This window comes from Corvus cornix, chromosome 20 (assembly GCF_000738735.6).
Source record: "Corvus cornix cornix isolate S_Up_H32 chromosome 20, ASM73873v5, whole genome shotgun sequence".
In the NCBI taxonomy this organism is placed as follows: Eukaryota; Metazoa; Chordata; class Aves; order Passeriformes; family Corvidae; genus Corvus; species Corvus cornix.
Genome location: NC_046349.1, coordinates 4289302 through 4314132, shown reverse-complemented (window position 1 = coordinate 4314132; position 24831 = coordinate 4289302). Strand labels below are relative to the sequence as shown.

Here is a 24831-nt window from a genome sequence, read left to right as displayed (position 1 = left end):
CAAGAAAGGATCAGTGACCAGGCCCAGCCAAGGGCAGTCTCTAAGGCCCAGCCACTTGTGTATCACAGTTCCACCACCCTCTCCAGCCAAGGCAGCTCTTCCCATGACACAGGCAGCACTGGCTGATGTTTGTTCTGTTTTAGCAGCTGCTGCTTTATTGAGGGAGCCTGCAAACTGTGCTTTGGAGACCTTTCCTGCTCACGCTTTTAATGTACAGCGAGCAATCTTCGGGGTAATGGAGGAGGGCAATCAAAGGAAATTTCCCTCCAGGCTCCCACTATTATTTCCTATCCAAAAAATAATATTAAATGTGATCTACCACTGTAGTAATTAAAGAGATAATGTGCTATTTTATGTATTATTGGATCCCTCACACACGTAAGTGGAGTTACATTCCTGCTGCTGTCCCAAGGGCTTTCTGGCTCCAGAAAATATCTCTGAAAGACAAAGAGGTTAAGCCATTTAAAATATCACTACACTGTTCCTCTAGCACAAAAGCTGTATTATCACTCAAATGAGGGTGTATCAACACCTTCAGATGTTTTGTGATTTATGTCTTAAGCACTGTGCATGGCAGAGATGGAGCCCTGAGGGTTTTCCAAGTGGGGAAACTGAGGCAAACGTGAGGGGAAGAAAAAGGGTTTTGTCAGGGTACTACACAGGTTGGTGACATGTGGGACAGAGCATCTTCCCAGAATGAAGCTGGATCCAGATTCAGAAGTTCATGCCCAGGAAGTTGCCAAATGCTGGTCTGTAAAGAAGAGAAAAGAATAATTTAAGGAATGAAAAGTAACACTCAGTAATGAGGACTCTGATGCTGGATTGTCCAACTTTCTGGTGATGTTTTTCTCCTCCTAAAACAGCGGGATAAGCCTTGCTTATCTCTTACATAAACTTAGGTGTTTGCTGGTCAGCATTGGAGTTATTAAACCTCCATCCCCCTTTGCAATGTACATTTTGGAAAACATTCCCAAGACATGGGTCCAAGTCCGTGTAAAAAATGAGAATACTTCCACATAGCTGCTGGCACATTCCGAGCAGGCTGCTGCAGTTGTTCACACTAATTCAGGAAGAAAGGAGGATATAAATTAGGTACTGAGCTGGCGTGTAATCAGTCTGTGCATGTTATTACAACAACAGGAACATCCTTGCACTCCATCTCCTGAATCAGTAAATAAAATCCAGTCTCTCTCTGGTATCAGATGTGTTGTCTTGGATTGCAAAAGGTAACTGTCAAAACACAAAACTGAAAGAAAAGAAAGGCTTTTCATTCAGAAAAAACTTCTGATACCGACATTTAAACTGGAATTTGTTAAAAAAGAAGAATAAAAGCTCTAAAAGACACAACTCCCCTATTTTCATAAAATTCTTAACTTAAAAGAATTAAAACCTAATTTTAAACTTAAAATTCTCCCTGTGCAATGCCTACAATTAATAAAGTATCTGCCACCATTTATAAATTCCTTTTTATGAATGCTGAATGTGCTTTGTATCTTTTCTCTCACTTCATCAGATGCCATGAATTGAAGGCTGTAGCAGAATCCTGGATATTGCTTTTTTTTTCCCCCCTCCAGACAGAATCATATCCAAATTTTTCAATGTTTTTTTAATGCTCCATTTCTCTTAATGGCAAATGAGGTTTCAAAATGTAGAGGAAGTTTTGAAAAGATATCGGTGAAACAACAAATTGGAAAATAAAGGGAGGGAGAAAAATGGAGTAATATCTGCAGCACACTATATAAGTAGTAGGGGAAAATATTGGGGACATGAAGAGAAAGCTTTTAAGTGCTTACAGAAGTGAATTCTGCTGTTTTACAGAATTCTCCCCAGAAGAGCAGAGGAAAAATTATTAATGGATGTACAGCACAATTCTGACTTCCAATAACACAAACATTTTCATTGCAGCTTTAAAAGGATCCTCATTTTAAATGTTTTAAATCCAAAATTTGTTAGGATCTGCATTTTTCAATTATTTCTGCAGCAAAGTTTGTTTCAATTTGAGTGAAGAAGCAAAAGTTCCAGCAGGCACTGCAACACTTGGTCATTTTTCCATCTCTTTAGTGACCTTTCTTGCTTTCTTGCCTGTCAGACTTTCACAAATGATCCCAGATTCCTACCACGCTCAATCATTTCTTTACCTGCGCTGCAACAGTTGCAATTTACATTCTCCATTTTAATTTTTCATTACCTATATCTTTAGTGATAAATATTTCTCTTTAAAAAGTTAGCAGGAAGCAAGCAGACAAGTGCAAGCCCTGCACTCAAGGCAATATCGTTGTCTACAAGGCAAAAACAACCACTAGCGCAGATTTTTTCCTTTTCCCCCAGAAAAGTTGCAGTAGATTTGCTGATGTGTGCTGACCATCAGTTGTGCATCCTGCAAACCTTCTCTGAGGAGCTGTTCACTCATGGACCATCACCTTTCTGGGAAAAAAAGGCACAACACAAAAATCTTCCTCTTACCAGCAGGATCATCCTGTGAATTTTGACTTTGTTGACTTAATGTCCAATTCATTGTCCTAAATGTGGATTTGCACAGAATTACTGATGTGTCTGAGAAGACCAAACCAAGCTCTAGATTTTATAACTCAAATATTTCTTTTTTTGATGCTTCTTTATTGCTTATATTACCATGATCACAATGGTAAGGCAACTTATTCACCATTTCTACCAAACAAACCTAAGCACACTCCAAAGCATATCAAGGGAAGCCTAAGTCTGGGGAATGCAGCCTCCAGATCTCTGGATGAAGTTACCAGAGTGGAGAACAACCACAGAAAGTGCTGCAGTGCTTTTGAGAAAGCAGATTAATATGCGACGTCTATTTCATGAGTGCATCTCTGCTCCTGTGCTTACTGAGCTCAGATGTTTATAAACAGGGAGTACTTTCTCTGCAGGATGAACAATTCCAATTGCTCAGAGATAGACAGAATAAGGAGGAAAAAACAGTAATAACTCCCTGTTCAGTGAGGAGGGGGTCGAGCCTCATGCTCAATGTCACTCAGGAAGTCTGGGGCGAAACTGGGAGCGGGCTATAAATTCTAAATTTATGGTGCAAGTGTTAATTGCAAAGCTCTATTTTAGGACTGTGTACAGATTTAATTTGATGAGCCAAATTCTGACAGTTTGTTCTGTGTCACTTTCATTCCTGCTCTAAGTCACTGCTATGACACTCAAGGTAAAACTACAGTGGTAGTTAGGGGTTGCAGTAAGGCCCCATCTCACAAAAAGAAAATTTAACCCCCTTCTTCTAAGCCTAGGGAAAAAATTGCATCTTTAGGACTCATTTTGAGCTGACACACTGCACTGAGGTGGCTTTTTCCCTCTGCAGCTTGTGTACAGCAGTTCAGCTCTCTCTGTTTTCCCTACCAGCTGCTCTACACACACCACCCCTGTCAGCGGGAAGGTGCAGAGAAATGAATGAAGACTGATGATTAACGAAGAAAGAGGGTGAATATTAATCATGGAGTCAACATTTGATGGGAACACTGATGGAATAGTGGTCCCACTGGAAGTTGTTAGGAGTTGATTTTTATGCCCCAGGGCAGTAGTTTTAAACCAGGACTCATGATGGAAGAGAGGTTTCTTGTAATGTATTTAACAGACCATTGTGGAAAACATACCTTCAGCCTGCCCCTGGCCTGACTCCTTCTTTGCTGACAGCTGTAGCCCAGGTCTGCTGTGCACCTACATTCCCCCAAACACCCCAAACTGTAAAGATCCAGCTTTTTAACAGAAGCAAAACAGGAACAGGACATCTCCATTTTCCCTTGCTGAGCTGCAGGACAGCCCTCACCACCTCACGTTAAATCAAGAAATGCTGATGTTGCTGGTTCTGAGCAACTTTTCTGTTGTTCAGCGCCCTTGTATTAGACCAGGAGAAAGAGGGGAGTCTGGGACAACTTCTGTGGCTGGGTAACTCGGGTTTGAACTTTGGCTATTTGCAACCTGTTCCAAACCACTTTGAAGGCCAAAGCAGTCACAGCTGCATCATGCAGTGGCGTAGTCAAGCCCTCCTAACCTAGGCTAGAATTTCGTGTATCTCAAATTAACTACTGCACTTGCAATCAATGCCACAAAATGGACTTTAGCATATACCCAAAAAGTTCTGCTGGTATTGTTCCAAAGGGGTTTTATCTGGGGGAGAGGGGATATGAAAAAGAAAGAAGGGCTCTACTCAGAGCAGGTATCAATTGCTGTTAATTCTGTTGAGGTCAATAGATTTACCAAGTTTCTCAGGGGCAGCTCTTTGGGGTTCTTATGGTGCTCCCTCCTCTAAGCTCTACCAGTACTCCAAAGGATGCAGAATCACAGCACATGACATCTTTCCTGAATTTGCTGCACAAATTAATCCACACCATGGCTCCTGTGAGGAAAATATCACATGCCCAGCAGCTATGTGTATAGACAAGGTTATTTTTTCTAAACAAAAGTCCAATTTTAAAAGTACAAACAGCTTTCATACTTGCAGCAAAAGGTTAGGGAGAGAATTGGTTGGTTATGCATGTTACACATGCATTTTTCTATAGATTTAGGCAGAGCTCTTTCACCTCTCAGCAATAATTACTTTCCCAAAAAGGAAATGTGTCTGCTCATGGGATGCTGCTCAACTACCCCTCCACCCATGTGTGCCACAATATGAAGGAAAAAAGCAAAATTATTCCCTTGATTTCAGCTCCAGGGGAGAGCGCAGTTGGCCACAGTGCAACAAGTCACAAAAATCCCAAAGGCACAAAACAGAAATTCTCCCAAGTGCACTGAGGCCAGAAGCAGCTGAACAGCAGAAGTTGTTTAATCCTCAGCGCTGCATTTTATCCAGAACATTGGGCCTTCAACAACCCAGAAACCTTCAGGTGCATTTTCATAGTTAGTTAATGCTGTTCCAGGGTCGGGGATTTGCAAATATGCAGATTATTTGCCTGGGAGCAAACGTGTGGTCCCTGCTCCTGTTTTTGCCTTGCAGTTCACAGGGTATCCCTGACAGACACCCAGGATTGCAGCTTTCCTGCACAGCAGCTGTTTGCAGAGCAGACACCGAGGGGATGGCTCAGGCAGCTCTAACATCCTTATAAAAGTAGGTGCTGCCTTGCAAAGGGTGTGATGCTCTGCAGCTCCCCTGAATAAATAACTTCTTAATGCATCTGTCATTTCAGGTGTCAGAGCAGAGACAAGGTCAAGCTTGGAGAGAAATCAGCCTGCTCCATCCTTGACCCATCATTCATCACTGCATTCGTCCACAGCCAAACAGCCCAGCTGGTTAACAGGGAAAATACCTTATCTGAGCTCTAAAAGGGTCCTGTTTCTGCTATGGAGAAGTTTATTAATAATACTCTCCAGAAAGCAGCAGGAGTTTTGATGGACAGCATTGCAGGCACATTTTTCAATAGAGAAGTTAAAATCCTACACTGTGCACCCAATCCCCAGGCTGGGGGAGACAAGAGGTTAATTCTGCAGGCAGCAAATGGTGACTGTAAGTTATTAGATATTCACAGTGCTGGGGATATATGAGCCTTGCCTTCACCTTTCCTCATGGATCATGTACAAGCCATCCTGGCTGTGTTAACACTGCCACGCCATGCAGGTGCCCCCTCATATCACCAGGCAGTAATTAGCACTGATTTCACAGCATTAGGCATGGTTATTAAAATACACACCTGAATTCATGCTCATTCATACGGATTTCAGCTGTCTTTACAGGAAAGATTCCTAGTTCCTAAGGAAAAAGAAAAGTTTAAAAGGGGAAGGTTTGTCCCTAAGGCAAAAAACTGTGTGCTTTAATGACTCATAAATTGCTGGGATTTGTGTGAGGGTTTGGAATTTGGGTGAGGTGGGAAGAAGGGATGCAAGGTTTCTCCTTTGAATGCAGGATAGACAGTGAAAAGTTAGATAGAGCTGACCCATCACGTTCATTGGCGAGGTGGTTGCAGCTACTTTGTGATGGCTTCAGGGTGTTCACAGCCTTGATAAACCCTGTCACAGCAGTAAATGCAGGACCTGGAACCCACACAGATTTCGTATAGACCCAGGCTGACCTCTAAGTTTGACTCCTTCCTGCTGAGACAGCTACACCTGCAACATTTTTAAAAATTCTATTTTTTATACACACAGGCTTCAGTTAACAGTTTATGGGCTCAGACACACAGACAAGTTCCCACAGTCTAAAGTTTCCAGCTCCCACCTAAGCTGTGGCAAATGTCCATGTAGGAGCACTTTCAGCACGGCAGTGCAAGAATTTTCCACTCAGTGCAGCTTTCCTTCACTGCAAGCTGAATGAAGCTGTAGAATTAGCACATTCTAATGTGCTCTGAGGTTCTGTAGACACAACCCATGCAGCACTCAGCAGGTGTCTGTGTTAGTGCTTTGTGTCAGGAACAGGCTAAAGCCACGTGTGATGGGCCAAGCAGGGGAAAGGCAAACACTGGGTGTCCTCTCTGACCCTGCTCCTGGGCATGGTGAGAGCCTGACATGACTGAAATGAAATTTTTGGTCCTTCTGCAACTGGTGATCAGCTGGCACCTTTCAGGGGCACTGCACTGCTGTGCCCCGGTGGTGAAAGCTGGCTGCAAAGTTAGTTCCTTAGCTCACCATACCCTTTTCTCAAAGATTTTGTGTTCGTCTATGTGCATCAGTTGCGTTATCTCAGTGTTCCAAGAGCCACAGCATTTTGAGAGGCAGGGTGACCACATCCTATAACTACTTGAGTACTCTCAGGAACAAGCAGCTTACCCAAATCATCAGTAACTGCTCTGCCTACTTAAAATGAAAAGTAGCCTTGAGCTTGCCCATGTGGTGTAGTTATTTAAGAGGCGGCTGAGATTTTCAGGGTAACAGATCCGAAAGTCCTGGGGGCAGCGTTGGCTGAGGCGTGTGCCCGTCACCTTTGAGATCCAAGGCTGCACGCAAAGCCCCGCCTCAGTTCAAGGAATGAGTCTCTCTTGCCCTCCAGCATTTGTTACCCCAAATCTTTTAGCGTTCCTCAGCTAAGTTCCCATCACCTCTCTGCCGGTGCCGACTCAGCGGCTCCATTAGCCCCTCGTTTGTTCGCTGGGAAATGTGTTCCTCTGCTTTGTTTCTTTGGACCTAACTTTTTTTTTTTTTGCTTCTTTCCTCCCTCCACAGGGTGACAGCTATTTTATCACCTACAACAAGAAATGCTGAGCCTGTTGTGCAGGCAAAACATTTGCAAAGGGGCAGGGGGTACACAGAAAGCAGTAGGAAATTGATAAGGGCTGTAAAGTAGCTTTATAAAAATGCCGACAAGCCTGTTCAGGGCACAGAGCACCTGCACCTCTGCCCCCGGCAGCGCTTCCTTCAGATGCTCCTATTGTTTTCATTACTATTTGTGACTCGATCATTAATAAATTACTATTTTTTTTTCCTGTTGGCTCCAGCCACCAAGGGAGCCAGCAGGTGCACCACTTTTACAATTAGCCCTTCGTAATGCATGGTTGGCAAGAAAAGTTGTCCACAAGCTGCAGACTTTACCGACTGGATTTCTGCTTGATGGCCACTGCACTTGGAACAGTTAGAGAAGAATGTGCAGGAAAGCACCTTAATGCATCTGCTCATCTGGCCAAAAACTTCGACAGAGGGGCTAAATCCAAAACTTTGAGTCCTGCTCAGGAAACTGGGACACAGGGAGAATGCAGGGCAATGAGAGCAAGCCATGACTTTTTAAAAGCATCATTTCTACCACATACTACACTTTCCTGCTTTGATTCCCCTGTACTACAAGGTTCAGATCGAATAGAAGAGAGGTGGGACTGAAAGGCTGATGAAACTGGGCTGACTTTGGTTTGAGAAGGGGCCCGAGAGCAGCAAAATCAAAACGTTGCTTATTTCCATCTTTCAGTAAATTCAGGTCTGTTCACACCAGGGCTCTGCTTTGCTATAGCAGAATTTTTCTCTTCATTCATGCTGGGAAAATTAGGGATGTACTGAATTCCCTTTCTCATTAGATATGATTTCTAAATACCATCATATCTGCATTTTCCTAAAGGGTGTTGCACTGCTTGAACAGCAGCTAAGGGGGACAGGCTGTGGTTGTCTTTGAGGGGGTCAGGTCAGGGACTGGCAGCTTCTGGAGTGGAGGTTATTTCATTTCCACTAAGCAATTTTCCCCCATAGGTGGGAAAAAAAAAAAAAAGAAAATGCAGAGGAAAGAACATAAATTATTTGGTAATGCCTAAACAAAATTAACAGAAAGTGAAAAATCCAAGGAAGAGTAACTTACCACAGATTTCAAAGCCAGCAAAGCCAGAGAAGTTGTGTGCCTGCTTGTGACAGTTTTCCTTCAGTCCCTGTCAGCTTGGGTGCTTCACACAGTTTTGAGCACAAAGCATGCTGGCATCTCTGTCAGAGACCCAGTGGAAACACACGGGGTCTAGGGACAGAGGAAGACAGAAAAAATATATTGAAGATGACATATGTTGAAAACCTCCAAAATCAGAGCTTGCACAAAGCTGGCCTCATTGACTCTGCTGTCCTGCCTTTGGGAGCCACTTCTCCAGGATGTTCCAGGGGAGGAGGAACAAGGCCTGCAGCAGGCACAAGTGGCGTAATCTGCTACAGAAAGTCTAGAGACTGATTCAAGCTTTAATTCACAAGTCCTCTTCAAAATCCCTTTCCATGAAAGGCAAAACTTGCTATTAAATTAATCACTTCCAAAGAAGCATCCGAGCTCCTTCTTGTGTGTTAATAATTTGAACCAGACAAAACAAATTTTAAAAAAACCAACATTTTTTTCCCCCTCACTTTACATGATGGCAAAAGCAGAAACTTTTCGAAATACTGTCTTAAGAGATCTAGAAATCACCATGAATTCAGCACAGCAACCCTGAGACAAGAAAGACCTCAGTGCAATTGATTTTATGTAGAGGTCCAAATCCCTGGTGAGAATTTTAATCACTACATGATCAGGTCATTCTTTGTGACCCAGCAAGTGTTCACTCCTAAAAAGAGTAAAATAATTCTGACAGGAGAGACTGCAGAGTTGAGCCAGTAGCTCTCATAGCAAGTTTAATGGATGGAGACAGCATGGGAGCACTTTGGGAGAGGAGTCCCACCTGTGCCCCATCACCAAACCCACGTCACTCAGTTCACATTTGGTGCTGTTTTCGTACCTTCCTGAGAAAAAAGCTCATAGTGGTGAAAAAAGGCAAAACTTGTCACGACCCAGGAGCCTCCAAAGAAGGAGAATTTAAGGCAGGACCAGTTAGACAAGTATTTTAATAGGAAATCCAGTGAACAGTTGACTCAGAGCTGCAGAATGAGGACTTTCTAAGGTGGGGTCAGACAGATGCTTTCTGCGTAGCTGAGATAGATCCTCATTGCAATTCAGCTTCCATGCTCATGGCCTGCCTGTGATATCATCATGATTTTCCCGTTCCCTGCAATTCCAGGGCAAATCACGAATGCAAGACAAATTCTTTGCCTATGGATTTTGGTCTGAAGTCCATAGCACTGAGCTGGCAACTCCCACCTGTACTAAGTCCATCCTGCTCGCTGCCTCCACCAAAATGACAACAAACAGCCTGAAATTACTTACAGAATTCTTTTCCTTAACGTGGGATTTATAACAACATGTAACCTCATTCCAATTCTCAAATCAGATTCTCCCTGCCAGATTTTTCTAATTTATGCTCTTTAAAAAACCCCCAAAAAATAAAGAAAAATACTCCAAGAGGGAGAGGAATATCACAGTGTAGTTGGATATAATTAAATAAAGGACGCATCTGTAAAAAAAAAATAAAGAAAACCAAACAAAAGACAACTAACACAAAACTGGAAAATTAGAAAATTAAATGAAATTGAATAGTTGCATGAAACAGTCAGAGGAGTTGAAGTCAGGGTATAGTTTAATTTCAGCTTCAAAATTAGTTCTTGATTTAGACAAAATCAGTCACCTAGCCCTGATCCTGGGCAGCTTGATGTCCATACAGGTTTGTTGAAGTTTGCAATTCAAAAACTAAAACAATAATTGCGCCTCAAACACTGTTTTCCCTATTTAGAGAACACGGGGATGTTTTCTCTTTTTTTCCTCTGTCCTTATTTCCAGAATTAACAAGGCTTCCTTTGTGTGTTTGCTTTGCCTGGCTGTGAGCATGAGCCCTGCCCGGCCCCGGGGCTGTGTTGGAGGTGATGTTCCGGGGGTGCAGCCCCTCTCTCTCCCACTGCCCCAGCTCAGTCATGGCAGTCACTGCCACACGCCTTGCTGAGGCCACATATTGTTAAGCCATTAGACTTTCTCCTGCAACCCAAACACAGAGCCCCTGAGCTCCTTCCTTTTACTTGACCTGAACTATAGGTTCTGCTCGCAGTAAACTCAATCACTGTCCTTTCTCAGTCTGCTATTAAACCTTGGCTCTAAGCAGCCAAGAAATTAATCTCTGGTGCCCGACCTCTCTCAGCCCCAGCGAGCTCTACAGCAGCTCTACACAACCTTTGATCCCCATCTGCATGGCCTCATCCATAAACAAAAGTACCTTGTGGAGTCCAGTGAAGCCAGCTGGTCCCTCTTGAACATCATCTGAAAAAAAAGAAAAAGGAAAAACAGAGCACAAAGCCTTTCAGCTTGGAAGTTTTATGCTCTGCTGTTAAATCTTACCCTTATATTAAAAAACAAACAACAAGAAATTAAATCAGAATCTCCTGTCTCTGATCTGCATTTTCTGGGGTTCACGTATACATTCACAGTGTAATGGGTGAAAAACATTGCTTTCTCCACTTGCCAGCTCCTGTTATTGAGTGAGACAATGCCACACATCCCTCTCCTCTGCATGTCTGGGATGCGTGTCACTCTGGCAGGATTGCTTGTTCCTGGAGAGGGACTAAATCATTACACGTTTGTTAATCCATCATTCATCCTGACAGCTGGTGGTGCTTGCTGACAGCTCCGGGCAGAGGACAGCCACCAAACCCTGGTGAGCTTTACATTGAGATTCTAGCTAAAGCAGCAGCATTTCAGGCAGGCTAGGTCTGCTTCTGGTAGTTTTATTTCAATGGTAGTTATCAGGATTGCTGCAGCATAAGCTGCTCTCCAGAGTGCCGAGGATCAAACAGATGGGAGAGCGTCCATCGTAAAAGAGATACCCATAAAAATAAGTTGGGCACAAAGGAATGATTCATATCAATCTGAAGATGAGGAATCAAGGCTGAAAGCAATAAATCAATTTTCTTGAGGGGGTGCAGCATATTTACAGGAAAGAAAGAACTGAGCCTCAAATCTTAATCTACTGCCCAATCCCTTTTCTGCTAGAACTTGAAAAAGTCCAAGAGAAATCAACCACCTCATGCTCTGCCACATGGGAGAGCAAAACTGGCTACATTCCTCTGAAAAGCCCTACCTTCAGGTGGGCAGAAATTCCTCTCTGATAACGTCTGAACTCACACACCAATGCAGGCTGGCTTAGCATAACTGATGAGGCACTTTGGGACTCAAGCTGATGTTTTTTTCTAAATGCAAACAATAGACAATCTCCTTCTGTTTTGTAACACTCTTTTCTTCTCCATATAAGCCGTTCAGCAGTCAGAAATTTACTATTTTGCAATTTTAGTAATAATCAGTTTATCTTTTATAATTTTCAAAAGTTCTCAAGAGACTTTCCCCGCTCACTGGGCACGAACACACGAACACTTGACTTGGCATTTGCCACTGGTAAGGAGACAAAAGCCCACACTATGGGAGCCAAAAAGCATTGGAGACCTTGTGAAATATATCCCCTTGGAGAGTCCTACTCCCTTCTGCTTCTCTCCACCTCCAATTTTCTTTCTCCTCCGTTGTGCTGGAGACTGAGTCAATGGCATATATGGTTGTGCTCTGACCCCGGGGTGCAGCAGCAGAAACAATAACTAAATTTTAGTAAGTTTTCCACGTTCAGTATCAGTTGTGCATACAAGGCAAAGTTAAAAATCCTCCTCCTCTGTCTGTTCTAGAAGAGCCCAGACAGGGAGCTCGCTGCCTTTCCTCGCTGCCCCGTCCCTGCACAGCAGCGGCTCTCGCAGCAGGGCTCCAGCGAAACCTCAACTGCAGAAAGGAGTTCTCAACCTCAAGGGCAGCTGTCAAGCCCAGAAGGGAAAGTGCATATTAGATCACCAGCAAAACTATTTGGGCAGTGCTGCTATCGAGCCTTTTAAAGTACAAGCCCTCAGTTAATTCCTTTTAGAGGTCTTTGTTCGAGCGTCTCCCTTCTCGCAGCTCTCGGCCAGGAGCATGAGGAGACATGATCCTTCCCGTCGAAGAATTGCTGTCCACAGCTATTCCTTTTCCTCAATAAGCTTTGTCACAGACTTGAGACTATTTTTGGAAGCTTTAAAAATATCTAAGGGGCACCTTTCATTTTTACTCAGACACAGCATCTTTTTATGTTTAATAGAGAGATTTTTAAAAAAAATTATTTCTGCTTAGCATCAACATGCTTTTCTGTTAAAAATAAAACAGCTGAGCTAGCGAGAAGATTTGGGCAGGAGGAAATTCTATTTATAGAAACTTTTACAACAGTTATCACATGCTGATAAGGATCGCTGTGAACCGCAGACTCCACAGAGGGGTAGTGTGGGGATGAACCCGACACGGGAGGAGCCAAGGCAGCAGCACAGAAGAGACAAACAGCTTTGGGGTCATGCCCTGCTGGCGACGTGGGACAGGAGCAGCCCTGAAGGAGGACACTCAGGAGCACTGCAAGGTCTTCTCCAAAGACAGCAAGCCCAGGAGCTACACAGGGCACTGTAAATTCCTGTTCTCCCAAGCCACCCAAAAGAGCTTAAAATGCTCTTTTGCATTTTAAGCAGCAACTGAATGGAAGAATATCTGAGCTGTGTTGCTTGCTGGTGTGGCTGAGACAGGGCAGGACAGTCACGGAAGATGAGAGGGACCTCTGAAGTGCTGTGCAATGAAGAGATTTTCTCCAGAGCATCCACTGTTCCTGTCTGTCAGACTGAGGCTTCCTCAATCTGCACCCAGAAATAAAGAATAATCAGCATTTCTGAGTTATCAACAGGGAAACTGATGGGGGAAAAAAAAAGGGGGGGAGGAAATGGTCACGTATTCCTCTCCATTATAGAGCCAACAAAAATTAAAGCCTTCAGACCATGAACAATAAGAAGGTAGGAGCAGATCTGATTTAAAACCATAGAGCAGATACATCAAGATAATAATAGAAGTGAAATAATGACAGGGGTGTCAGAGGAGGAGTGAGTCAGACCAACAGTCTTCTCTTCCAAGCCCTGCACCAGTTTGCCACATGACCTTGAACAAGTTCCTTTTTCTGTTTGTGCTGCAAATTTCTAATCTCCAAACCTGTATCTACGGCTTGGAAAATGCCTGGGTTTATAGGTATAAAACACGACATGAAACAAATACTGCTGCCACCTTGCTACCCCTGGCTTGACACTTCTCTGAAAGAATAATCAAATATCTCCAGTAATCAATCAGCAGAACTCTTCTGGAAGAGACTGGGTCAAGTCCTTGTTACTTAAAAACCCCCTTGAAGCAGGGGAAGCAGGATTTTATCTTTCATATCCAAAAATAAGGTATTTTCATGTCCTTCTGTAGTTAAAGTAACCTAGTTTGAGCCTTCAGGTGTGATATCCTGAACAGATAATTTCTGAAATTTCACATTAATTCTCAAGCATCTGTGTGCTCCCAGAGGACCTCCCATTGCAAACAGGGATGTTACAAAAGGCAGAGTTTAAGGCATGCCATCCTTTGGCAATCAGATAATGTACATGGAAGTCTTTGTCTTGTAAAAAATAAATCCCTGATCATGAGACAACCTTACAGGGCCTTATTTGGAAGTAAAGTTGATTTGAGGGTAAAACTGAGCTACATTTTTGTTTCAATACCAAGCAGCAGAAAGAGAAGTGAAAAAGAGAAGCAAAGAGGAAGAGACAAGCATCCAGTGTAGATTTTCACAGGAATTACTTTCTCATTTCTGGATTCTTTGCAAAGCTGCTCTTCTTTGGGCTCTATCAATTGGAATTTCCCCACAGATGATGGTCAAGGGTGTCTTCCAATGGTCTAAGTGTGGTCTCTTCATGTTTTTGATGACATCTATGTAAGAAAGCTCAAGGAAACAACAGAATAATCCCTTTAAATTTGCTCCAATTTTGGTCAATTTGGTCAAATTAAAACACCCTACCAATAAAAACAGACAACACTTGCATGCGATGTTGGATTCTGCTTGGTGGGGAAGACAGCATTTTGGCAGTGAGTATTTCACTCTACTTAGAGGGGTCCAGCAATTTTCAGTGACCAAAAGAAAGTCATCTTGCCTCACACTTGCCAAAATGCTGAGCCACCCTAACAGCTCCCAGCTTCCAAGCAGGAGCAGTGCCTTGCCCTGATTGCACCACTGCCCACTCAGGAACCTCCTGCACACTGCACAATGTGCTCTAAACAGTTCTCAAAATTATCCTTTGATATTTCTCTGAAAAATGACCATTTCTTTAACCCATGGCACCCCTTCTCCTGCTACTCTGCAATGAGACACAACAGCACCATGGCCACGGCTCACATTTCCACAGGCAGCACCTCGGCACCAAAGTGCTCCTGGCACCGGGCTACCATTTGTGCTGTAATTAAATTGAATCCACTCCTTGGCTTGGCTTTATCCCTGAACAATACCAGCATTTGAGTAATACATTCTCAGGGCACTAATACATCACCGGGTGAGCTCTGTCCGTGATGTATGGGCGCAATACATCAGAGTGCACTCCCGCTATAAGGATCTATGGGCACCATACATCATCAGGGTGAGGCTGAGTGCTGATGGATGGCTCCAAAGATGGTACCATGCAGCAGTGGGCCAGGCCAGGACCAGGAAGATAAAGGTTGGCATCACTGTTACCCGATTTCCCGGTGTTATAATGCTGGCACTGAATCAGCCTTCCTGGATCAGAGTCTAACTTTAGCTCCTTACTTATTTATCCTGAGGTATTGTATTGCTGCAAGCACCTCTCCTGGGATGCATCATCCTCCCAGAGGTCCTGGGGGGTGGCTGGTACACAATTAGCAGGAGTATGTTCTCAGCTCGATGTGAGGTGAGGGGTTTAGCCCATTAACACTGATGGCAGCTGCAGTGCTGGTGCTCTGTATATCACCAGAGACAGGCACATGCTCAGCCTCACACCCACCCCGGAGCACCTGCAGGTTAGTGGGAATGAAGCAGTCACAATGCTCACAAAACCCATGGAAGCCTACAGTAACTTCATTGTTTTCAAACATTCAGCCTCTTGAGAAAACGTGCCCAAATTTGAAACATAAACCTGTCCAGCCTGTGGAGGCAGAGCATCCCCTGTTCCCTGAAGAAAGCAGCTGTCTAGAAGTGTGGATTGTGACCCCCACTGTGAACAAAACCCACTATTCCCTTGACCAAGCCATAAGAGCTCTGTAGGCTGCATTACTGCAAAGTAGTGCTGCTGTAGGCCTTGGGGGAATGATCAGGGCAGAGAAACGGGTGACTACAGAGGCAGAAAGGAGGCAAAGAGAAGCATTTTCTCCCTGAGAGTCCTTCAGACATCCCTTTTGCAAATCGAAAAGTTACAGTATAGAGCAATGTAGGCTCAGCAGAGTTTTAGGGATAGCTGCTCAGGAGGAAAGCAGCCAAGGAGATCCCTAAATGAGCACAGTCGTGCATCATCAGAGTCTGTGCCTGGGCACTCTGATCCAGTGCTGGGGATAGCAATGTCCTGGGGAGCAAAGGTGCTAAAACCAATCTCTGTGCTCCTTATGGAGTCACTCAGGGTCTCCCATAAAGCAGACTTACTACTCTTGTGAAAGAAGTAACAGGTACAATAAAAAACAGATATCCCAGCCAACACCTCTGCCCAGCCCAGCCCAGCCAGCCCCGAGGGGTGATGAGAGGACTCTGGTCCAAGACACAGCACGTCCTTCTACCACTTCAGCTCCTCAGGGCAGGATCTAACCCTCAGCACAAGCAACCACCACCTCTTGAGACCACCACAAGGACACAATTTTCCTTACACCACACAGGGAAGTGCTGCCACAGTTTGGGGAAGAGCCAGCCAGCCCCGCCTGGTGCACCCAGCTGCCCTCGTGGGTGGCAAGTTCAGCATCTTTACTAAGAGGTCAAGTCTTGTTGTCCTTAAAAGTATGAGCAGTGATTTCCCTCCAGATGTATCCCCATAGTTTGCTTAACTTAAAAAAACCTGTTCAAAAAATCCTGAGGCATTGACTGAAATAATTTCTCAGACTCTCAATCTAGTCTTAGAAAGCAACCTGGAAATGACATTCTCATTAATTACACCCCATGTACCTGGAAAACGACAACATTGCCAAGCTGAGTGCAACAAGAAAACAGAAAACAGCTTGGGCAGGTGAGTACCGAGCATGCTGTCATGAAAAAATCCTTGTCCTCACCCAGGGGAGAGTGGCCAGAGCCCAGTGAGGAGCAGGAGCAACACTGATGGCAACAGACCATTTCTGCGCTGGAGCCACAGCAAGCAGTGGGTAGCAGCACCTTGCAGTCACACCCAGCCACCACACAGAGGGAATTTCTGGAAATGTTTTCCCTTGTGAAGGCAAGACAAGCTCAGCCCGGACAAGTCATTTCTCTTTGCTTACTCTTTGAGCTGCCATCCGTGCCGTGTGATTGGTTACTGGAGCTGGGGGGTTTCCCCACCACGGCACAGGACAAAGTCAGGGGTCTGCCCCTTGGTGACTCCAGTGCAAGTCAGTAGGAAATAGATGCAATCTATAAACACCAAAAACTGGGAAAAACTTTTGGTGTGTTTCCACTTTGGCAGAAAGCTTTGAAAATTCATAAATGAAGAACATGAAGGGAAGATAGTCCTCTCTAAACTGGGAAAAAATCTGGTTAGAGTGAGTGATGAAGGGGGTAAGACAGCTTAATGACAGATTAAAACAAGCTAATGAAGGACTTGGGAAACCTGGGTTTACCGGTCTGCAATGGACCCATAAACTTCTCCAGACCACCGGTGAAACTGGAGAACAGCACTTACCCAAAACTCAGGAACACTCACCAGAACTTGAGCAGTCGGGTTAAATCTCATTGAAGCTGGAAAACGCGCTCCCTTCCCTGGAGCTGTCAACTGAAAGAGCAGCGTTTGTGCCCCAGCCTGGAACCTGAGACACCCAGCGGGTGGGGCTGGCACGGCCCAGGCTCCATCCCACGGCTGCCGGCGGAGAGGAGGGATGGGAGCTCCGGAGAGCGCAGCCAGGGATGCACAGCACGGCCCAGACCAGAGCCAGGGCTGTGCACGCTGATGGTGCTGGGAGACTCCATAAAAACCAGCCACGAATCTGCTCCTGGTTGTCCAGTTCTCCTGCGTACAACCAAACAAGACCCTCATACGTCCTTTAGTAACAGCAATAAAAGCTGCAGTAAGAGAAAAAAGCTACTTGAGAACAGCCTCTCCTGTCCCTGGAACAATTTATAAGCTATTCCTTTTTTCCTTCTCTCTTTTTTTTTTTTCCCTTGTTTCTTTTAGAGTGACTCAGAGAAAAACCTTATTTCCACCAGACCTTTACCTGAAAGCACAACCCATATTTTCTTGCTGAGCCCTGAAACATCGCCCTGGCAGGGAGGGATGAAGCAGATTCCTGCTGCCAGAGCTACTGCTGGGACTCAGAGAGGTCACAAGCAGGAGCAACAGAGCTGAGCATGGCATACAAATCCAGCACTCAGGCAGGCTGGGACATCACACGGGGGCTGGTGCAGAAGCTGACACAAGTAACCAGCAGCACTGGTGGCTCCACTGGTTTTTCTTGGCATGGTTCTGCTGCCTTCTGCCATGTAGAGGGAATAACCTGGTTTCATTCGGGAGCTGTTTGATTTAAGAACGTGCACCTCTGCAGGTTGGAGCTGTGCAGACAGGCTGTTTTCATGAGAGAGAGAGTGAAAATAGAGCAAAGTTTCAGAAAGAAAGTTTATTTTGAAGTATTTCCTACCATCTGGTCAGCTTATACTTTTAAAAGTTCAATTATCTTCTGAGATAAACTTACTAGCCAAATTAGGAAACTAAATACAATTATTAAGGCATAAGAGAACAATTTCAGATTTGCTTTGAGTGCCAATCCAAATTTAACAAGCCCAGAGATCCTGATGGGTAATTCCAGAAAGATCCTTCGGCTTCATTTCAAACTAGAAGAACAGATGAATGCCTGGTATATGATTTACATTTATTCTCATGTTTTTAATCAAAACTTACACAGTTGTTTTAGCTGGCCAAAACCAGAACCAGGATTTTATAAAAATGTATTCGATTTCTCCATGGAATTGAGGGATTTGAGCAGCTCTGCTATTGAAGTGCTTCACAGTGTGCAACCCAAAGTCTGCAAACCTGGGGAAAAATTCCATGTACCCCAGCATTTTGCAGAGTGATCTTTTATCCAGATGGTCTCCCAACAGCTAGATTAATCTTCTCAAGAACTTCTTTATGGGAAAAAACCCCCAAACTTAAAAGAAAACTTCCTCTAAACTCTTGCCAAGGGTTCAGAATCCTCTGATTTTACACAACAACCTGCATCATTAACACTTCCCCTGTGGTTCCTCAACCTGACACACACCCAGTGCTGGTCATGAACCATGTAGTGATGCCCCTAAATGATCACTTACCCAACTGATTTCCAACAGGAACAACACATTCATCAAAAGGGACTCAAAGCTAAAATTATCAAGACTGAAAACATCAGGATGCCACAACACCACTGGTGAAACTTGGTGTCAGAAATGTTTCACCTTTAGATGAAACACATTTTACGTTTTCCTGTGTACCATGTGGGCTCCTGGACAGCCCAGGCCAGCGGTGTTAATTAGGAGCAGTGCAGTTGCTGACCACCAGGCAAGAGACATCGGTTTCTTGGGCAGGGAGGTGATTCCCAAGCTTAGTTTATGGATTATTGATGCTTTCATGTCTAAGGGCAAAGTCCAGAAAGTGTGAGGGGAGTGCTGCTGGCTTTGATAGTGCTACTGGAATAAACCCACAACACAGAGCAAGACCTACAATTCAAAGCTGCCTGTACTTAGAAATTCTCAAGTCCCATATTCCAAGGAAAATCTTCAAAAGCCTTGACAACTTTTCCCCAGCAGAGTTGTTACAGGAACAAAAAGATAGCATTTAGAGGAGAATGTGCATTTGAATCCCTGATGGAAAAACACGCTCCTCTTGCAGCAATTTTTGTTGCTGTACTTTTGTACGGGGGCTCAGAAAGGTTTGATTTTGCAGTTTAGCATGTTGAGGCCTCTCAGCGCTCGCTGTCGGAGGGTGCCGATTACCCAGCTTCATTCATCAAAGTGTCACTTTTCTGACAGCCATTAATAAATATACTGCCAGAGCCCCTCACACCTGGCAGCCATGGCACACTGCAACACGCCGCTAACCTAATTTGCTAATTGCTGCTTTCCCCATTAATTTTAGTCTGTCTTGTTTGGTGTTGACACAGAGGGAAAAAGAAATAAGTGTGAGAGAAAAGCAGGCAAGAAAGAAAGCATTTGGTGATTTCTGTTTATTTGCTCATTTTTTCCTCACCCTCCATCACCTTTTACTCTGGAACAGCAGCTTCTGTGAGCCTCATTTTGCATTTGCCCTTTCTGCCAGAAGGCTGTGGACAATCCTAATTTTGGTGCTGCTGGGTGAAGGGTTAATAATCCACACCCCCTTTTTATTATCCAAACCCAAGCCCAGACTTTAGTGCCTCCAGTTCTGCCAGACCTCCTCCCTGACCCCCAAAGCTGCCCACACCCAGTCAGAGGCTGCACCCCACTGAGCCCACGGGTGCTCAGGTCTGGCTCTGCCAGTGCTTCACACCTGCCAAAATCCCTGCTCTGTTAATTCAATTCCTGGCCACTCTCAAACAGAGATCACTCAGTTCCATTAATCATGTGATTCTCTGATAAATCTCCTCTTTAAGGCTCGAGCCCAAACCAAGTCCTCTGTGGCTGAGCTGGGCTGAAACGCAGGTCTCCAGCCGAGGTCAATTAAGACGAGGAGTACCAGACCCATCAAGCCTTCAGGCAATGATGAATTGTTGTTGCAGTGCTGGTAAAAGTCTCCCTGCAGGACACTCACCAAGCTGTTGTACTTGGACCACACATTGGGGTCCATATGCTCCAAAGCTTTCCTTTGCCTGATTAGATCCAACAACGACGTTCTTCACCCACCTCTCCAGCTGCGGTGGCTCTGCCTCCTCTTTCCAGGAGTGGGGCACGAACACGCTGTGGAACACAGGCTCTTCAGGCTCCAGGTAGATGCTTGGCCACAGATGCCCGTCTAAGGAAGCATAAAGACTTGTGTTCTGCAAAGGTTTCCAGGTCAATCATCCTTTGCTTTAATTAATGGAAGAAATGGGCACATCTAACACAAAAAGCTGAGAGCTGTGTGTATCCTCCAGTCTCCTCAGCCTGCCAGCCTGGATTCTTGTTTCAAAGGCTGTTTTTAAATACCAGCTGAAAGTGTGAGATTCCTGATCCCTTTGGGTAACCAGAGCCTCCCACTGCCAAGGCACTCAGACCCCAACCACACAACACTTGCAATGAGACAGACGATCCTCTCTCAGCCCAAGAGCCTTGTCTGGAAGCAGATATCCAGAACAGCTTCCACTGTTAACCTGTGCTGGATCCAGACATTTCTGATGTCTTATAAAGACCTGGGAGAGAAGAACATGGATGCCAAATACAGCCAGATTCCACCTTGACCAAGCATTTGCAGCCTGTTTCCCACACACTGGATATCCCAGTCTCAGGGGTAATTCCAGCACTGGCGACACGTACCAGGAGCAGTTGCAGCCAGCTGCAACAGGATATTAGCAAGAAGAGTTTTGCTGCTTCTGAAAAGAGTTTAGTGCGAACCCAATGTTATTCCTTTAAAGCAGCAGAGGGTATAAATAGACTAAAATTGGATCATGTCACCAGAAGTGTCAAAACCAGGAATAGTTTAGGTTGTTTCAAAGTGTTGAGTGTGTAGGAAAACTACTTCTTTGAATCAGCATTTGTATGACTGCTGCTTGGGGACCAGCTCGGGTCTGGAAGCAAGAGTCAGCCTAATATACTAATTCAGGACATTGGATAATGTTTTTTCTACCCCTGAAACACATGTGTGTGTCCTTTTAGCTCTTCTGGCACTTAAAACTGTACTGATATTTAGTTTCACAGTGGCACAGCACTCCTCACAGCTGGCAGAAGTGTAACCCACAGCTTTCCTTAATGCACTGGTGGGATCTTTCTGTGTTTCACCTTTACCCAGAACACCTGGCTTGGTTCATATTCACCTTGAAAGGTCCACCACAGCATTGGGCTGCTGCTCCACAAGGTCCCAGCTCCCAAGGAGCTGAAGGAGACCTGCCACAGGCAGGGCCTTCAACTTCCAAGGGCCTTAGAAGTAAAATATACTATCCTGTTCCAAGTGAAGTTAAAAGGGCCCAGTAAAGAGTAACAGCATTTCAGCTTTTAGCCAAAAGCTTCAATTCATGGTCCTTTAAAGTTAAATTTATTGCCTCCATTTAGCAATGTCCCTGTAAAAATCCCGTCTGGCACAGAAAAACCTGTGTGCAGCTCAGCAGTGCTATGGCAAACAAAATATTTCATCCCAGGGATCTAGCTATGCATCCATCTGCCTTTATTTAGGTCCTTGTGTCTGTTTATTCCCTGCGGTGCTCAACGGCTCCAAGCAGTGGGGCAGCACAGGTTATCACACTCCCCACTCCTCCAGCCCAGCATCTCCTGCTGCCTGATGAAGGGCTGACCACCAGCAGGAAAACCTCCAACATATCATTTACCCCTGTGGCTGTGACCCCGGGGAAGTACACAGCTTTGTACAGCTCTCCCAGTGCAGACAGAACAAGAAAAACCAGATGGGGCAGAGCACAAGCAAAATGATCCATGTTCTACCCACCAGTATGAGAACTCCTATTTTTCAGAAGTCAGGGTTTCCTCAGGGCTTTGACTGCTCTGCAGTATCACCCCTGCCCTTTAAAGATCCAATTCATACTCTTGCTCAAGACTCAACATGCCCTGTGTTTGCCATAAGTGTTGTCTTGGACACTGGAACCAAAAGGGGCCTTTCCCAGGGAGAGTTTTGTCAGAGCGGGTGTATTCAGTGTAAAAAATTTTGTTCAAGAGCACTTTCTGACAAAAGAGAACATAAAGGAAAGCATTTTGTTGAAAAATACCAGGTCTGTTGGGGAGGAAGTCCTTTCATCTTCCATGCTCTGGGTTGGTTTTATTACTCTGCGAAGCCATTTTACTGAATTAGTATCGTAATCATGGCACTGTAATGGGGGTATCGAACGCTGCAGCAGGAGCCAGATCCCTCAGCTGGTACCAACCAGCATGGCTCCATTAACTTCACTGGAGCCAATTTATATCAGCTGAGGATCTGCCCTTTAGTTTTTACTATGGGAAAGCCAGACTACAAATGGGAGAAACCTATATTAAAAACAAATATCTTCAATCACAGCAGCAGGAATGCAGGAAAATATTGGCTGAGTCAACTTTTATAGCAATGTTTTCTTTCTCTCCTGAGTGCTCAATTTTGAACACTCCCCTATAAAATTTTCCAAGCCTGGAGCAACTTTCTTCCTTCCTTCCTTCCTCACCTGATGGAGGCAACGGGGCTCTGGAGATTCTGTGTCTCTTTGCCCACCTCGGGGAGCTGGCAGCATCCCCATGTTGAGACAGCCCCAGCCTGCAGCCATGCCACAGGACAATTGTGCAAAGGGAGATCAGGCCACAAACATCTGCTGTTCCCAGGCTGCGTGACCCTTCCCACGAGGAGAAGGTTGCTCCACCAGCCCCCTTTGGAAGGCCACCAGGTCCCCCAAATGAAAGCACACTGAAGAGTTCAGGGCCCCTCAGCAGCCTTGTGGTAAGTGCCTTTTGTTCAAAGCCCAGAGCTGTTAATTAAAGACCGGTGATTAATGATTAAACTCCACGTGGTTCCCATCTCAGGCTTAAAAAGTCCTAGGGATGCTGACTTTGCTGAAGGCTCCGGTGCGAGGTTCTGGGACATGAGGAGCTATTTATAGAGAAGTCCATCAGAGCTCTGAAAGGAAGTGCTCCTTCCACATAATTAAGAAGGAAAAAATACCATTTCCAAAAAGTAGAAAGGTCAAATATTCAGAATAGGTAAACAAGCTCTCTGCCTGAATAAGCCACAGCCAGAAATGAGAAAATCTTTCTGTGTGCACTTTCCCCAACCAGCTGTTTTCAGCTCTTGGACTCGGGTTTCTATGGCAAATATTCTCTCTTTGGGAGTTCAGAATTCATTGTCCATAAAGCTCCTGGATCCTCACCTCTGCTCATGAATAGTGAACACAAAGGGCTTGACATGCAGGATCTGACACACTCTTCAGGGCAGTGTGTACTCAGTGCCAGGGGTTGCTCTTAAAGGGCTTTCCAGTTGCATTGCTGTGCAGGGCACATTTAGATAAACACCCTACAGGTCACAAAAGCTGTCCCACCCAGACAAGCATGTTAAGAATAACACAGAAGGGCCCTTTGCAGTCCAGCTCCTCAGTCCTTGAAGCTGGTGCAAGGTGCTTGGCTTTCCTGAATGCTGCTATATTCATACTATTCTACAACTTTCTTAAATACCCTGAAAAAGTTTAAAACAAAGCAAGGGTTGTCCAGGACTATTACTGAATTGGTCTGCTGTGGCCAGCTGGATGCATCAGTCCTTCCTGAATTACAATCTGAGCACTTCAGGGTAGGATCTGGACCTCCCAGCTTCCAACTCTCACATTGGACAATGCCAAAAAAGTAACATTTGGCTTCTGCTGCCCTCCACTGTGAGTGAAGGATGTCAGGGCAGCACAGAGCCACACTCAGACCTGACCCAGCCACCCAGTGTGAGGGAAGGAGGCTCCAAACAGAGCCTGCCTCAGCTCAGGGTAGGAAAATTCAAATCAGGGGGAATCTTTCTTGAACATCTGCACTACTGTGGCTGAATTCTGTCTGAAGTTTTAAAAACTATTTGAAGTTTTATTATTATAAGACATCGGAAATACGAATACTTTGCTCAGGCCCCTAGACTGGGACATTACTGACCAGTTACAGACCAGGTGCCTTTCCTGATTATGAACTCTCTCTCTGACCACATTCAATTAGAGAAGGCTTGATTTATGCTCTGTATGTTAGGGAGTAGCCTCTCTTCTTATAAAAAGGTATATAAACATGCTTTGACAGCTCCTCATTTGCTTCAGTCCAGCATCTGATTTACTGCAGTCCACAAATCATAGGAACAAAGAGCCCCTGGGAGTGCTCAGACCCCAGCTCCTGCTCAGGGAGGGACTATTGGCAGTGCTGCCCCAGCTCAGCCATGGCTGTGGCCCCACAAAGCCCCTCTCCTGTGCTGTAAACACACAAGCAGTCACTTCTTAATCAAAGGCAGTTGTGTTGCTGAGAGATGCTTTGCCCTGCATAAACTCACGCTGATTTTTCTGACCAACATCTCGTCCCTGTCTGAAGATGGGTTGCAAGAAGAGAGGCTCCATGAGCTGTAGATGCACTGCCTGAGCTGACTATGGTTGGTCCTGCTCATTGCCTTTCCTGCAGACTGGAGCAATGTCAGCCTTTTCACAGCCATCAGGGAGCTCCCTCAGCTCACCCTGATGCTTCACACACATCAAACAGCCCCACAATCTCATTTGCTGGCTTTTTCATCACCTACAAGTGAATTCTATCTGACCCCACAAACCCAAATGCATCCAGTTTCTCTGAGAAGTCCCTAAATAGTTGTTTTCCCACCACTTTCTGCCCCTTTCCTTCCCCTGTTTATCTTGACAAGAACATCGTGTACCTTTTCTTTGGTTTCACACCACTGCTGTAATCCACCCTTCTGCTGAAACACTTCATT

General features: G+C 44.9%; 1 long non-coding RNA gene across 1 annotated transcript; it reads right to left on the bottom strand.

The window, feature by feature from the left end:
- Positions 1–468: 468 nt before the first annotated feature.
- LOC109144292 lies at positions 469–17119 on the bottom strand. Its single transcript, XR_002044958.3, has 4 exons — positions 17002–17119; positions 10485–10528; positions 8234–8383; positions 469–751 (listed from the first exon to the last, which is right to left on the bottom strand). It is a non-coding gene; the product is annotated as an uncharacterized LOC109144292 (long non-coding RNA).
- Positions 17120–24831: the final 7712 nt, after the last annotated feature.